Source organism: Pseudophryne corroboree, chromosome 1, assembly GCF_028390025.1.
Source record: "Pseudophryne corroboree isolate aPseCor3 chromosome 1, aPseCor3.hap2, whole genome shotgun sequence".
NCBI classification, from domain to species: domain Eukaryota; kingdom Metazoa; phylum Chordata; class Amphibia; order Anura; family Myobatrachidae; genus Pseudophryne; species Pseudophryne corroboree.
Genome location: NC_086444.1, coordinates 1217107580 through 1217123967, shown reverse-complemented (window position 1 = coordinate 1217123967; position 16388 = coordinate 1217107580). Strand labels below are relative to the sequence as shown.

The 16388-nt window shown below is 41.0% G+C and overlaps 1 long non-coding RNA gene and 1 pseudogene across 1 annotated transcript in view; both read right to left on the bottom strand.

Moving 5' to 3' along the window:
- Positions 1-1138: 1138 nt before the first annotated feature.
- The window catches only part of LOC135025169 (uncharacterized), a 92878-nt gene continuing 77628 nt past the window's right edge, over positions 1139-16388 (bottom strand). Inside the window, exons 2-4 of the long non-coding RNA XR_010222004.1 lie at positions 3609-3683; positions 3323-3535; positions 1139-2721 (exon numbers count right to left, since the gene is read on the bottom strand). This is a non-coding gene — a long non-coding RNA (uncharacterized LOC135025169). The remainder of the gene's footprint in view (positions 2722-3322; positions 3536-3608; positions 3684-16388) is intronic.
- LOC134949272 (5S ribosomal RNA) lies at positions 8534-8653 on the bottom strand (annotated as a pseudogene).

Below are 16388 nucleotides of genomic sequence, written 5' to 3'. Positions count from 1 at the left end.
GGAACAGATTGTCTGCTGCCTTTATTACCTTGCACATTTCACTGGTTTTTCACTTCCTTATGCCTTCTACAGGTTAATACATCTGTCCCACAGTGTGTTATTTATGTGTTGCTGTATCTTAACATGAATCACGTTACTATATCTGTCTTTTAGGTGATGAAGGATATGGCTGTTTCTCTTGGCTTCTAACTCCATTGTCCTGACCTGATACCCCTGCTGAACACAATTACAATCATGCACATAAGTCAGTGTAGAAAGATGTTTTGGTGTGCTGAAATCTAGGTTTCGGTGTCTGGATAAGTCTGTTGGCCTTTTGTTGTATAGTCCCTCCAAGGTGACTCAAATTGTGTTCTGCTGCTTTCTTCATAACATGTGTTTGCAAAAACATCTACCACATGTTGAGGAGGAGGAGGAGGATAAAGAAAGCAGCCAGCAAGTAGAGGAATTAGAGACATCTGGTGATACTTGGAGTACAGATGTAGGGAGGCAGGTTAGGCAAGAGATCATCACTCGGTATTTTTAAGGTAAGTTTGGTTTGCTTATTTCATTTGTTGTGTAATCATAAATAGATGTGTTGCCATTTTTATTGCCAAAACCATTACTCAGAATGTGTCTGTCTCCTTGACACATACAAACATACCTTCGCTTTATGAGAATCAAATGTTGCATGTGTATTGTGTGTATTTTTAAACTCAAATCAACAGATTAAGTCTGGATAAGTGATCGTAAACTTGCAGTCCAAATTTCTTACAAGCCCACATAATCCATTTATTATTTCACTTTATCATTGTGTGCAATGTCCTAATGCACAGGTTCACAAACTCGGCCCTCAGGACCACACACAGTGCATGTTTTTCCATGTAACCCAGTAGAAGCACATGTGTATGAATTACTCACAGACATATGTTAAAAGGTTCACAGGTGGAGCTAATTATGTCACTTGTGATTCTGTGAGGAGACCTGCAAAACATGCACTGTGTGGGTTCCTGAGGGCCGAGTTTGAGAGCCTGTGTTCCCAAAAAACACACCTCAACATATAATATGTTAGCCTTGAGGAATACATGTGTCCCTATGTGTGATTCCCCATCATATTTAAGACACACAAACTTACTTTAATCAGGAATAATTTATTTCCTAATGTTTGATGCAGTAAACTTGATGATGTGTAAGTAAATACAAAGTTTGCCACATATATACATTTTTATACACATTCTTTGTTTTTTCTTTAAAAAGTACATATTTGTTTTTTTCAGCATCATGTGTAATAACATTCTTACTAATTTTTATCACACACAAATATGTCCCAACAATACTGACATTCATTTGGTCAATGTTTTTTTAAGAATCAAAGACAACATATTAAAAGCTTTTTACGCAACTCAATTGTGTTCTTCTTGTAATGTTGTATAGAGAAGAAAGGTAAAATATGTATCAATAACATTGTAATTTGGATTGTCTGCAGGAAAAGAGAATGATTGGAATCTAGAAAGAGAAATGATTAGAAAAAAATCAAGTGGTCAGTTTACTTCCTGCTAAAGATATTCTGCCTGGCTGCCAATTATTGGGTCTGCAGGAAAAGAGAATGATTGGAATCTAGAAAGAGTAATGATTAGAAAAAAATCAAGTGGTCAGTTTACTTCATGCTAAAGACATTCTGCCTGGCTGCCAATTATTGGGTCTGCAGGAAAAGAGAATGATTGTAATCTAGAAAGAGTAATGATTAGAAAAAAATCAAGTGGTCAGTTTACTTCCTGCTAACATGTATGTGCGGCTCCATCAACATTTCCATCCTCCAATACCAAAAAAATGGTAAAGAATAAATGTGCGTACAAATTTTATGTTGTTGTTTGTAGCACTTATAATTAATGATGTTGTTAAAATTGTCAAGGAGCTAAGTGTTATATATTTTTTGCCAAACATACACTTACTAACTATTTTGAGTTACTTATCACAAATGTCTAACTTGTATTTTTTTCACGTTTTTTTTTGGTGGCTGCTTGTCCTGCCCTTTGCCTTTAGCACTGTCATGTTGTCGTGCTCTGGTGGAGCGTCTTGGTGGTGATGAGACTGGCGTGATATTTGGAGTAGTCGTACCAGAACTGCTGCTTGTTTGCTGTTGGTGCATGCATCTGAGTGTTTCATTCAGGTCAGTGAGGGTGGCATTGAGTTCACGTGTAGCAGCATTTTGATTGTCTACTATTCTGAATAAACTTTCATTAATCTTTTGATTGTTTTGAAAAATGTTCATATAACTTTGCAGTTGTCTGTGCTGTTCTTCCATTAGTCTGTGCTGTTCTTCCATTAGTCTGTGCTGTTCTTCCATTATGCACTGTAAGTTGGCCATGACCTGTGTAATGTGTGTACGCATGAGTTCCATGGTATTGCCTATTCTGGTTGTTTGTTAATTTTGTCTACTCAGATTTCTTGATATTCTTCTGAGGTGAGATGGTAGGTTTGCAAACATTTGTGTCTGTATACGCAGGCAATCTTTATTAGTGGCCTGCTGTCTAGCTCAAATGGTCCAAAACACCTAATCAGGGCCTTGTGTTCCTGGTGTTGTTGGGCTGTGTTGTGGTGGTGGTGTGCTTTGCTGTGGTGGTGTACTCACAGGTGCTGGGGGGCTCATTCCTTGCCTTAATTGCTGCATTTCTAAGATGTTTGTCGCCTCCATGTCACTGTGTTGCTGTTGTTGCGGAGGGATGCTGTTCCCAGGACTAGAAGCTAAAATGATAAACAAATCTCCGTTAGCTATCCATATGTTTGAGAAATGTAAACAAATCACTACACATGGAACACATGTCATTCACTGTGGCTTTCAGCTATTCTGCCTAGCAACATAATCACTCATAACTTAAATACATACATATGCCTGTTTGTGGCAAATGTGTCTGGTTACTTAATTGTGAAAGCAAACACTTTAGTTTTATTGTAGCTCACACATACTCCACCATAAAAACACATTGGATTACATAATGTGTTACCTTATAGCTTTGATCAAACAAACATAGTAATGTTTTATATGCATTTTGCAAAATTACCTCAAACACACATGTGAAATTTGGATAAACAACCTTACTTTTTGCAAGATAAAAAAACATGCTTTTTTGTTGCAGCATCTTACACACAATGTCATACTGTATGGCTCAAGTGGACATACATATCTTTACTGGATGTGGACAAGGCCATTTAGCTTGGATTCCATTTCAGCTTTTACTTACTGCAGTAAGTTTTTAAGTTTTTGATTTGTTTTGACTTAATGCGGTTATGAAATATTTTGATTACGTCCTGAAATGTATCTCATTTATTTCAGTTTGATACTCACAATCAAGATGAGGGGAGTGTGGATGACATCTTGGAGGTGTATCCAAAATTTTGAGTGGGGGGACAGAACATACGGACGATAATCTTCGTGGCGGGGTAGCCTGCTGTGGTTGGTCCGGGACATACGACCTTGCTTTCTTTTCGTCAACAGGTTTTTTGTGGTGATGTCTTACAGAAGTGCCACTTCTGCTGCTCCATTCTTCTTTTGATGGACCTTTTAATGAAAGTGCAATTTTGTTATGGCCATTCCTTTACAAGCATACCCAATACTACAATGGACACTTTACCTGCTTCCGCAGCGTCATCATCATCAGATGTGATAGGAGTTACTGGCCGACGAGTAGAACTGCTTTTTTCGAACACTGTATAAAATATAAAAAAAATGTTTTTGCATGCTATTGTGTATACATCCACCCATTATGCTTATAAACATTTTTTCTTGTAGAAATTAGAGATGAGCGGGTTCGGTTCCTCGGAAACCGAACCTGCCCGAACTTCAGTTTTTTTTACACGGGTCCGAGCGACTCGGATCTTCCCGCCTTGCTCGGTTAACCCGAGCGCGCCCGAACGTCATCATCCCGCTGTCGGATTCTCGCGAGGCTCGGATTCTATCGCGAGACTCGGATTCTATATAAGGAGCCGCGCGTCGCCGCCATTTTCACACGTGCATTGAGATTGATAGGGAGAGGACGTGGCTGACGTCCTCTCCGTTTATAGAGAGTGAGACTAGAGTAGAGAGAGACACAGTATTATTTACTTTAGTAATTTTGGGGAGCATTAGGAGGAGTACTACTACTTGCTGAAGTGATAGATAGTGTGACTGTATATCTGACTTGTGGGGGAGACACTGACAGTGGGGAGCAGTTAGAGTATGAGAGCAGGAGTACATATTTTAACGTACAGTGCACACTTTTGCTGGCACTCTGCTGCCAGAGTGCCACACTGCCATTGTGACCACACTGACCACCAGTATATATTGTGATTGTCTGCTTAGGAGTATTACTTGCAAGTTGCTGATAGTGTGACCAGTGACCTGACCACCAGTTTAATTAATCACCACCAGTTTAATATATATATATATATATATATATATATATATAATTGTATATAATATATATATAATTGTATATGCTATATATATAATTGTATATGCATACCGCACCTACCCGTGTTTTTTTTTTTTTTCTTTCTTCTTGATACATACTACTATAGTAGCTTACTGTAGCAGTCTGCGGTGCTGCTGAGCTGACTGTGTCCAGCAGGTCCGTCATCAGTCATTACATAAAAAATATATATACCTGTCCGGCTGCAGTACTAGTGATATTATATATATATATATATATATATATATATATATATTAATTTCATCTCATTATCATCCAGTCTATATTAGCAGCAGACACAGTACGGTAGTCCACGGCTGTAGCTACCTCTGTGTCGGCAGTCGCTGGTCCATCCATAATTGTATACCACCTACCCGTGGTTTATTTTTTTCTCTTTCTTCTTGATACATACTACTATAGTAGCTTACTGTAGCAGTCTGCGGTGCTGCTGAGCTGACAGTGTCCAGCAGGTCCGTCATCAGTCATTACATAATAAATATATATACCTGTCCAGCTGCAGTACTAGTGATAATATATATATATATATATATATATATATATATATATTGTTAAGAAAGTGGAGAGCGCACTCATAAATGTATAAGAAGTAACAACTTTACTTGTAACATATGTTCACATACATTGAAGTTAAAATTCATCGGCAATAGTATTGCACTAGACTTAGCCACTCCGATATTCAGGTCCACGGCTCGTCTCTGCACCGGCTCTGTTTCCGGAGGATGACGTCACAACGTCCACGTCAAGATTAGCCACGCCCAACGCGTTTCGTACTGAAGGTACTTCGTCAGGGGGTGTGGTTTACCCAGTTCATATCACCTATATATACCCAATCTGGGTGTCGATCTTCATTAAAGTGCAATTAGCCATAAAAATAAACAATTTAAGGATATCATCATCTAAATAGTTAGAACATCGTAGAAATAACATAAAATAAGTGGGAGCCATAAAATCACTATAAGTTATACACCCGTAACATTATATTCATTACTCTATTGAGATCTCTCTATTCTATTACAATTACAGATCCAACTGATCCACATGATATGTTTAAAGTTTAATTGTCGTCACCAGGATATTAGCTCCAAGTTAATTAAACACGTATAGTATGAAATGAGTCACATAAGATACAAAGCCGAACACATTCACTCCTGCACGCCGCCCCTTCATCGTCACCTGCCATATGTATGCACCAAGAATTTGCCGGTCGGGACGTAGCCGCTGCCACCGGCAGTTCTGCAACACATACAGACAGGGTTATCGATTCAGGAACGGCACGATATCACATCCTTCATTCAGGCCGTGTGGTGTGAATGTGTTCAGCGTGTAGATCCAAAATGTTTCTCTCTTTGAGAGTAGATTTAATAAATCTCCTTTCCTTTCATCAAGTTGTACCCGCTCTATTGCTTTAAAGGAAAAGCCATGAAGTTTTGACTCACAACAACTAGCAAAATGTCGTGGTACGCTATGATTTTCCACCTTATTGGTGATATTTCGTACATGTTCCAATATTCTTAGTTTTAAAACCCGTTTAGTTTTACCCACATAGCGTTTCCCACATTTACATTCTAGTAAATATATAACATATGTACTTAAACAACTCATTTTCCCTTTAATTTTCCATGATTTTTCATTATTATAGTTATAGAATTGTTTATGATTTTTATTAACGTATTGGCACACTTTACACTTCGTGCAGGCATAAAAACCTTCAATGCCACCTGAATGTAAAGTGTTTTCTTTCTTCAAATTACTTGGAGCCAATCTGTTTTTTAATGAGCATGATTTTCTAAATACCACTTGTGGATATTTTGGAATAACTTTATGTAGTATCGGATCTAAACATAAAATGTCCCAATGTTTCTGTAAAATATTCTTAATTGCTCCGCCTTTGGTATTATACCTAGTAATAAACAGTTTGTACAAACACTCCTTGGCACGGAGAGGATTTTGAAGCTGCACTCAATTGGATATTAACTCTGGATACTATTAGATCCTGGTGCGCAACACTGAATCTTTGTGGGATATATATATATATATATATATATATATATTAATTTCATCTCATTATCATCCAGTCTATATTAGCAGCAGACACAGTACGGTAGTCCACGGCTGTAGCTACCTCTGTGTCGGCAGTCGCTGGTCCATCCATAATTGTATACCACCTACCCGTGGTTTTTTCTTTTTTCTTTCTTCTTGATACATACTACTATAGTAGCTTACTGTAGCAGTCTGCGGTGCTGCTGAGCTGACAGTGTCCAGCAGGTCTGTCATCAGTCATTACATAATAAATATATATACCTGTCCGGCTGCAGTACTAGTGATATTATATATATATATATATATATATATATATATTGATTTCATCTCATTATCATCCAGTCTATATTAGCAGCAGACACAGTACGGTAGTCCACAGCTGTAGCTACCTCTGTGTCGGCAGTCGCTGGTCCATCCATAATTGTATACCACCTACCCGTGGTTTTTTTTTTCTCTTTCTTCTTGATACATACTACTATAGTAGCTTACTGTAGCAGTCTGCGGTGCTGCTGAGCTGACAGTGTCCAGCAGGTCTGTCATCAGTCATTACATAATAAATATATATACCTGTCCGGCTGCAGTACTAGTGATATTATATATATATATATATATATATATATATATATATATTGATTTCATCTCATTATCATCCAGTCTATATTAGCAGCAGACACAGTACGGTAGTCCACAGCTGTAGCTACCTCTGTGTCGGCAGTCGCTGGTCCATCCATAATTGTATACCACCTACCCGTGTTTTTTTTTTCTCTTTCTTCTTGATACATACTACTATAGTAGCTTACTGTAGCAGTCTGCGGTGCTGCTGAGCTGACAGTGTCCAGCAGGTCCGTCATCAGTCATTACATAATAAATATATATACCTGTCCGGCTGCAGTACTAGTGATATTATATATATATATATATATATATATATATATATATATATAACACACGAGGGGTGGGGGATAAAGCGACCAATGGTGTCTTAGAATATTTCTAAATAAAAGTGGATCTACACAGATATAATAAATCTAATAAATGATAACCAGATAAAAAAATGAATCTAAAAAAATTAATTTATTGATACATTAAAACAGACAATTATTAATTTAGCTAAAATTTGAGCAGCAAAAGATTTCTTAAAAGATGGGATAAAAGCAACAGACACAATGCATAGTAATACCAGTTAAAAATATGTTAAAATATGTAAAACAATTTTAACTTAACTTGGTATGAGGTCACTGCCAGGTAGCCCAACGCGTTTCGTCAGTCAGACTTCATCAAGGGGTAAATGTAAAGTGGGACCAGACTTCTATTTATACCAGTGATAGTCTCATAGTAATTATGACATCACTTCCTGTTACTCAGGCATGTGTTTGAACAGAGCATAAGAAACTTCTATTTAGACTTATACAGTAACACAATTTGATAATGTATGTAAACATAATATTAGATGTGGATTTAAAAGGCAGGTTTGGTGGTGGAGAGCTTTAAAAACTGTCATGTAAATGCGCCGGCGGACCTTTTCCGCCCCACTTCCGGTTTCGGGCCGTCGCGTCATTTCCGCCCCACTTCCGGTGCGCGATTGCGCATGCGCCCGCGGCTGCAGGATTCGTTTGGAGTTCAGCAGTCCTAGGATGTTTTTTCTCAGTGAGTTTCCTTGCGGCGGCCATCTTTGTAGGGTTTTGCTCATATGTAACTTCATACGGCGGCCATATTTAGGGAGTCCATAATCGGGGACATTTATCTCAATTCTCCGGTATTTTAGACATACAAATAAATAGAAAATGGGATTTGATCAGTTATGGCACAACTGTTAATAGTTAAATCACTAACATTTGTTTATTAGTATACATTAATATATATTGTTAAAGGTATATCCAGTAGTGAATTTAATAATATATAAGATATATATATATAAAATAAGTATGTAATTATATAAATATAAAGTGCAGGGTGCAGAATAAAAAATAATAAATAATAATATTTAATAGGAAGTGTGAGGCTTAATACTAAATTGACATGCTCATGTAGGCTATTTAACAATAGTTTGTTTACAGTACCTGATCTTCCCAGATAGTCTCCCTAGTCTGGTACTGATCAGGCCCGACACTGCTTCGCTTCCAAAATCGGGCGAGATTGGGCCTTTCCAGTGAGGTATGACTGTAATAAACTTTTTACCATACATTTGTCAGATTTAATATCTCATCACATAATTGGTGCGGTAGTGGTGTGGATGGGAATAGGGTGCTGTAGGTGGGTAGGGGTGGGTATCGGGAGGGGTGTGTGGATTTATAATAAAGGTATAGGAGGTGGGTGGGGGGGGGAGGTGGGGGTGTGGTGGGAAAGAGATGATATGAGGCGGGGGTGTAACAGGATACAACCGTGATAATCCAATGGCCATATAGTTTCACAGGAACGGAGCGATTTCGTAATAATCGTTAAATCCCTTCGGTTGGAGTGTTTGTAATTGAAAGATCCAGTACATTTCTCTGCGTGAGAGTTTGTTGGCCAAATCGCCACCTCTTTCTCCCAGCTTCACTAGTTCAATAGCTTTAAAAGTTAGTGCCTCCGGATTGGAGTTGTGTACAAGGTTAAAGTGTTTAGACACTGCGTGGTTCTCCATTTTATTTTTTATATTGCGGACATGTTCTTGGATTCTCATTTTCAGTGGTCTCTTCGTTTTGCCCACATATTGTTTCCCGCAGTTGCATTCTAATAAATAAATCACAGATTGTGTATTGCAGTTTATGAAGTCTTTAATCTTGTATACCTCCTTCTTCTCTATGTCTGTGAATGTTTTCCTTGCTGGGTGTAGGTACTTACAGATGTTGCATCGGCCACATTTGAATGATCCAGTACACTTTGGCATTCTTGATTCCTCGTCAACTTTCTTATGCAGCATACTGGGGGCCAGGATATCTTTTCGATTTTTCGATTTCCTGAAGACGATCTCAGGGCGAGGAGGCAGTATTTCCTTGAGGACTGGGTCCATTAATAATATTCCCCAATGATTGTTTAGTGAGTCTCTAATAACTTTCTCATGACGGTTATAGGTGGTAATAAACAGAACTGATTCTTTCTTGGTTTTCTTGTTTTTATATTCTAACAGTGTTGATCTCTCAAGTGTTTTTGCTCTGGTGGCTGCTTCTTCCACAATGGTGGCTGGGTATTCTTTATTCTTGAATCTCTCTTTATACTTCTCTATTTGGGTGTCGCATTCTTTCTGATTACTGCAGTTTCTCTTTATCCTGTTAAATTGTGAAAAGGGGATGTTATTTTTCCATTTCTTCAAGTGATTACTTTTGTAATGCAGGTAACTGTTAGTGTCAACCTGCTTAATGTAGTTCTTGGTTTTGACTCTTCCTTCCACCCCTGTTAAAATCACATCGAGAAATTCAATTGATTCTTTGTTGATTTTAGAAGTAAATAAAAGATTCATTTCGTTGGTGCTCAGGAATTCCAGGAAATTGAAAAAGGATTCTTCCTTGCCATCCCAAACAATTAAAATGTCATCTATGTAACGACGATAAAAGACAATGTGGTTCTTAAAATCATGGTTACCATAGATAAAATACTTCTCCCAGCTACCCATAAAAAGATTAGCAAAACTCGGTGCGAAAATCGTACCCATTGCGGTCCCACAGCGTTGCAAGTAAAAATGATCTAAAAATTTTAAATAGTTGTGCTGAAGAATGAAAAACATGACATCACAAATAAAATCTTTGTGTATAGTTGTTAGTGAAGTGTCATTTTCCATAAATTCTCTACATGCTGTTACACCTTTGTCGTGGTTTATGCATGTATATAATGATTGCACATCTATTGTTGCCCATCTATAGGTGTTTTTCCATTCAAAGTCTTTCAGGGAGTTAAGTACTGCAGTCGTGTCCTTCAAATATGACTGTAGCTCTTTCACGTATGGTTTTAAGAAGACATCAACATACTCTGATAAATTTGATGTGAGTGAATCAATGCCCGCCACGATGGGCCTTCCAGGTGGATTTATCAGGTTTTTATGAATTTTAGGCAAGAAATAAAAAATAGGGGTAGTGGGGTCTGATTTCATTAAAAATTGGAATTCCTCCTTTGTAAGTATCTCAGTTCGTAGACCGTGTATTAAAAGTGTTCTTAGTTCTCCGACGAACGTATCTTTGGGGTCACCAGACAGTTTTGTGTAGGAAACATCATCTCCCAATAGTCTCAGTGCTTCCTTAGTGTACTACTATAGTAGCTTACTGTAGCAGTCTGCGGTGCTGCTGAGCTGACAGTGTCCAGCAGGTCCGTCATCAGTCATTACATAAAAAATATATATACCTGTCCGGCTGCAGTACTAGTGATATTATATATATATATATATATATATATATATATATATATATATATATTAATTTCATCTCATTATCATCCAGTCTATATTAGCAGCAGACACAGTACGGTAGTCCACGGCTGTAGCTACCTCTGTGTCGGCAGTCGCTGGTCCATCCATAAGTATACTAGTATCCATCCATCTCCATTGTTTACCTGAGGTGCCTTTTAGTTGTGCCTATTAAAATATGGAGAACAAAAATGTTGAGGTTCCAAAATTAGGGAAAGATCAAGATCCACTTCCACCTCGTGCTGAAGCTGCTGCCACTAGTCATGGCCGAGACAATGAAATGCCAGCAACGTCGTCTGCCAAGGCCGATGCCCAATGTCATAGTACAGAGCATGTAAAATCCAAAACACCAAATATCAGTAAAAAAAGGACTCCAAAATCTAAAATAAAATTGTCGGAGGAGAAGCGTAAACTTGCCAATATGCCATTTACCACACGGAGTGGCAAGGAACGGCTGAGGCCCTGGCCTATGTTCATGGCTAGTGGTTCAGCTTCACATGAGGATGGAAGCACTCAGCCTCTCGCTAGAAAAATGAAAAGACTCAAGCTGGCAAAAGCACCGCAAAGAACTGTGCGTTCTTCGAAATCCCAAATCCACAAGGAGAGTCCAATTGTGTCGGTTGCGATGCCTGACCTTCCCAACACTGGACGTGAAGAGCATGCGCCTTCCACCATTTGCACGCCCCCTGCAAGTGCTGGAAGGAGCACCCGCAGTCCAGTTCCTGATAGTCAGATTGAAGATGTCAGTGTTGAAGTACACCAGGATGAGGAGGATATGGGTGTTGCTGGCGAGGAAATTGACAAGGAGGATTCTGATGGTGAGGTGGTTTGTTTAAGTCAGGCACCCGGGGAGACACCTGTTGTCCGTGGGAGGAATAGGGCCGTTGACATGCCTGGTGAAAATACCAAAAAAATCAGCTCTTCGGTGTGGAAGTATTTCACCAGAAATGCGGACATTTGTCAAGCCGTGTGTTGCCTTTGTCAAGCTGTAATAAGTAGGGGTAAGGACGTTAACCACCTCGGAACATCCTCCCTTATACGTCACCTGCAGCGCATTCATAATAAGTCAGTGACAAGTTCAAAAACTTTGGGCGACAGCGGAAGCAGTCCACTGACCAGTAAATCCCTTCCTCTTGTAACCAAGCTCACGCAAACCACCCCACCAACTCCCTCAGTGTCAATTTCCTCCTTCCCCAGGAATGCCAATAGTCCTGCAGGCCATGTCACTGGCAATTCTGACGAGTCCTCTCCTGCCTGGGATTCCTCCGATGCATCCTTGCGTGTAACGCCTAGTGCTGCTGGCGCTGCTGTTGTTGCTGCTGGGAGTCGATGGTCATCCCAGAGGGGAAGTCGTAAGCCCACTTTTACTACTTCCACCAAGCAATTGACTGTCCAACAGTCCTTTGCGAGGAAGATGAAATATCACAGCAGTCATCCTGTTGCAAAGCGGATAACTGAGGCCTTGACAACTATGTTGGTGTTAGACGTGCGTCCGGTATCCGCCGTTAGTTCACAGGGAACTAGACAATTTCTTGAGGTAGTGTGCCCCCGTTACCAAATACCATCTAGGTTCCACTACTCTAGGCAGGCGATACCGAGAATGTACACGGACGTCAGAAAAAGACTCACCAGTGTCCTAAAAAATGCAGTTGTACCCAATGTCCACTTAACCACGGACATGTGGACAAGTGGAGCAGGGCAGGGTCAGGACTATATGACTGTGACAGCCCACTGGGTAGATGTATGGACTCCCGCCGCAAGAACAGCAGCGGCGGCACCAGTAGCAGCATCTCGCAAATGCCAACTCTTTCCTAGGCAGGCTACGCTTTGTATCACCGGTTTCCAGAATACGCACACAGCTGAAAACCTCTTACGGCAACTGAGGAAGATCATCGCGGAATGGCTTACCCCAATTGGACTCTCCTGTGGATTTGTGGCATCGGACAACGCCAGCAATATTGTGTGTGCATTAAATATGGGCAAATTCCAGCACGTCCCATGTTTTGCACATGAACAACAAACGAATCCCCTCCTGCGCTATAAACGTTATGATATGGCTCAGAGTTCAATGAAAAACAAATATGAGGAAGCCCCCATAAGAGGAGCGAAACGCGTCAGAAGCAGATCTTTTTGGACCCATACACCAGCTATATTACACCCTTATAATAGATCTTCATTCAGCAGCATTTTCTGTGGAAGCAACGGAGAACGGGACATCACAACCATGACTGAGGTGTCTGCATACGGCACTCGGAGACGTGGACTCATAGAGCCTGGAAGTCGGGTGGAATATCAGCACAGCAGGCGCTAGTGAAGCGCCGTTCCCGCAGCCCGAGTCCGTCTCACATGTCATTTGAACTTTCCCGTGTGACAACCACTGGTGCAAGCCGCATGTAAGGCTCCTGCGGGGAGCAGTTCTATTGCACAACATTGTCTTCTTTGCAAAGTGGTAACGTATTGAGGATATCCATTACAATACAACACATGAATTATGCTACCTATTTCATGGGTGTGAATCTAGCTGGTAACCTTTTTCATATGGACTGATTTTTTATTAATTTTACATATTTTTACATTTTTTCTGTGCACAGAAGTTTATCTAAGATCCACCTCCTTTAGTTAGGCAAGAGATTTGTTAATGTTTTTTCATATTTGACCGGTCTGAAGTGTATTTTATTCATATATTTATATGAAATACTATCAAATAAAATAAAAAATATATATAATATAATAAGTTATATATTTGTTTTTCATTGAACTCTGAGCCATATCATAACATTTATAGCGCAGGAGGGGATTCGTTTGTTGTTCTAGTGTTACCGGGACTGTGTAGTGCCGGTTCTTTTTGACTTGACTTACCCCAAGTCAAGCTTTCTCCTGCAGCTGGTTTGTACGCAGAATGAAATATCGTTTATAAAGCAAAGATTTTTTACCAGTAATACTATTATCTAAATATGGTAATGATACATTAGCGCCTGGTTATAGTTTTTTTGTATCATGTTTTGCACATACCTTGAATTTGGTGGTGCAGAATTATTTAAAAAACGACAGGGGCGTGCAAGAGATGCTGTCGGTGGCCAGAAGAATTGCGGGACACTTTCGGCGTACAGGCACCACGTACAGAAGACTGGAGCACCACCAAAAACGCCTGAACCTGCCCGGCCATCATCTGAAGCAAGAAGTGGTAACGAGGTGGAATTCAACCCTCTATATGCTTCAGAGGTTGGAGGAGCAGCAAAAGGCCATTCAAGCCTATACAATTGAGCACGATATAGGAGGTGGAATGTACCTGTCTCAAGCGCAGTGGAGAATGATTTCAACGTTGTGCAAGGTTCTGCAACCTTTTGAACTTGCCACACGTGAAGTCAGTTCAGACACTGCCAGCCTGAGTCAGGTCATTCCCCTCATCAGGCTTTTGCAGAAGAAGCTGGAGGCATTGAAGGAGGAGCTAAAAGGGAGCGATTCCGCTAGGCATGTGGGACTTGTGGATGGAGCCCTTAATTCGCTTAACAAGGATTCACGGGTGGTCAATCTGTTGAAATCAGAGCACTACATTTTGGCCACCGTGCTCGATCCTAGATTTAAAACCTACCTTGGATCTCTCTTTCCGGCAGACACAAGTCTGCTGGGGTTGAAAGACCTGCTGTTGAGAAAATTGTCAAGTCAAGCGGAACGCGACCTGTCAACATCTCCTCCTTCACATTCTCCCGCAACTGGGGGTGCGAGGAAAAGGCTCAGAATTCCGAGCCCACCCGCTGGTGGTGATGCAGGGCAGTCTGGAGCGACTGCTGATGCTGACATCTGGTCCGGACTGAAGGACCTGACAACGATTACGGACATGTCGTCTACTGTCACTGCATATGATTCTCTCCCCATTGAAAGAATGGTGGAGGATTATATGAGTGACCGCATCCAAGTAGGCACATCAGACAGTCCGTACTTATACTGGCAGGAAAAAGAGGCAATTTGGAGGCCCTTGCACAAACTGGCATTATTCTACCTAAGTTGCCCTCCCACAAGTGTGTACTCCGAAAGAGTGTTTAGTGCCGCCGCTCACCTTGTCAGCAATCGGCGTACGAGGTTACTTCCAGAAAATGTGGAGAAGATGATGTTCATTAAAATGAATTATAATCAATTCCTCCGTGGAGACATTGACCAGCAACAATTGCCTCCACAAAGTACACAGGGAGCTGAGATGGTGGATTCCAGTGGGGACAAATTGATAATCTGTGAGGAGCGGGATGTACACGGTGATATATCGGAGGATGATGATGAGGTGGACATCTTGCCTCTGTAGAGCCAGTTTGTGCAAGGAGAGATTAATTGCTTCTTTTTCGGTGGGGGTCCAAACCAACCCGTCATTTCAGTCACAGTCGTGTGGCAGACCCTGTCACTGAAATGATGGGTTGGTTAAAGTGTGCATGTCCTGTTTATACAACATAAGGGTGGGTGGGAGGGCCCATGCAGAATTCCATCTTGCACCTCTTTTTCTTTCATTTTTCTTGGCGTCATGTGCTGTTTGGGGAGTGTTTTTTGGAAGGGCCATCCTGCGTGACACTGCAGTGCCACTCCTAGATGGGCCACGTGTTTGTGTCGGCCACTAGGGTCGCTTATCTTACTCACACAGCTACCTCATTGCGCCTCTTTTTTTCTTCTTTGCGTCATGTGCTGTTTGGGGAGTGTTTTTTGGAAGGGCCATCCTGCGTGACACTGCAGTGCCACTCTTAGATGGGCCAGGTGCTTGTGTCGGCCACTAGGGTCGCTTATCTTACTCACACAGCTACCTCATTGCGCCTCTTTTTTTCTTCTTTGCGTCATGTGCTGTTTGGGGAGTGTTTTTTGGAAGGGCCATCCTGCGTGACACTGCAGTGCCACTCCTAGATGGGCCAGGTGTTTGTGTCGGCCACTAGGGTCGCTTATCTTACTCACACAGCTACCTCATTGCGCCTCTTTTTTTCTTCTTTGCGTCATGTGCTGTTTGGGGAGTGTTTTTTGGAAGGGCCATCCTGCGTGACACTGCAGTGCCACTCCTAGATGGGCCAGGTGTTTGTGTCGGCCACTAGGGTCGCTTATCTTACTCCCACAGCTACCTCATTGCGCCTCTTTTTTTCTTCTTTGCGTCATGTGCTGTTTGGGGAGTGTTTTTTGGAAGGGCCATCCTGCGTGACACTGCAGTGCCACTCCTAGATGGGCCAGGTGTTTGTGTTGGCCACTAGGGTCGCTTATCTTACTCACACAGCTACCTCATTGCGCCTCTTTTTTTCTTCTTTGCGTCATGTGCTGTTTGGGGAGTGTTTTTTGGAAGGGCCATCCTGCGTGACACTGCCGTGCCACTCCTAGATGGGCCAGGTGTTTGTGTCGGCCACTAGGGTCGCTTAGCTTAGTCATCCAGCGACCTCGGTGCAAATTTTAGGACTAAAAATAATATTGTGAGGTGTGAGGTGTTCAGAATAGACTGAAAATGAGTGGAAATTATGGTTTTTGAGGTTAATAATACTTTGGGATCAAAATGACCCCCAAATTCTATG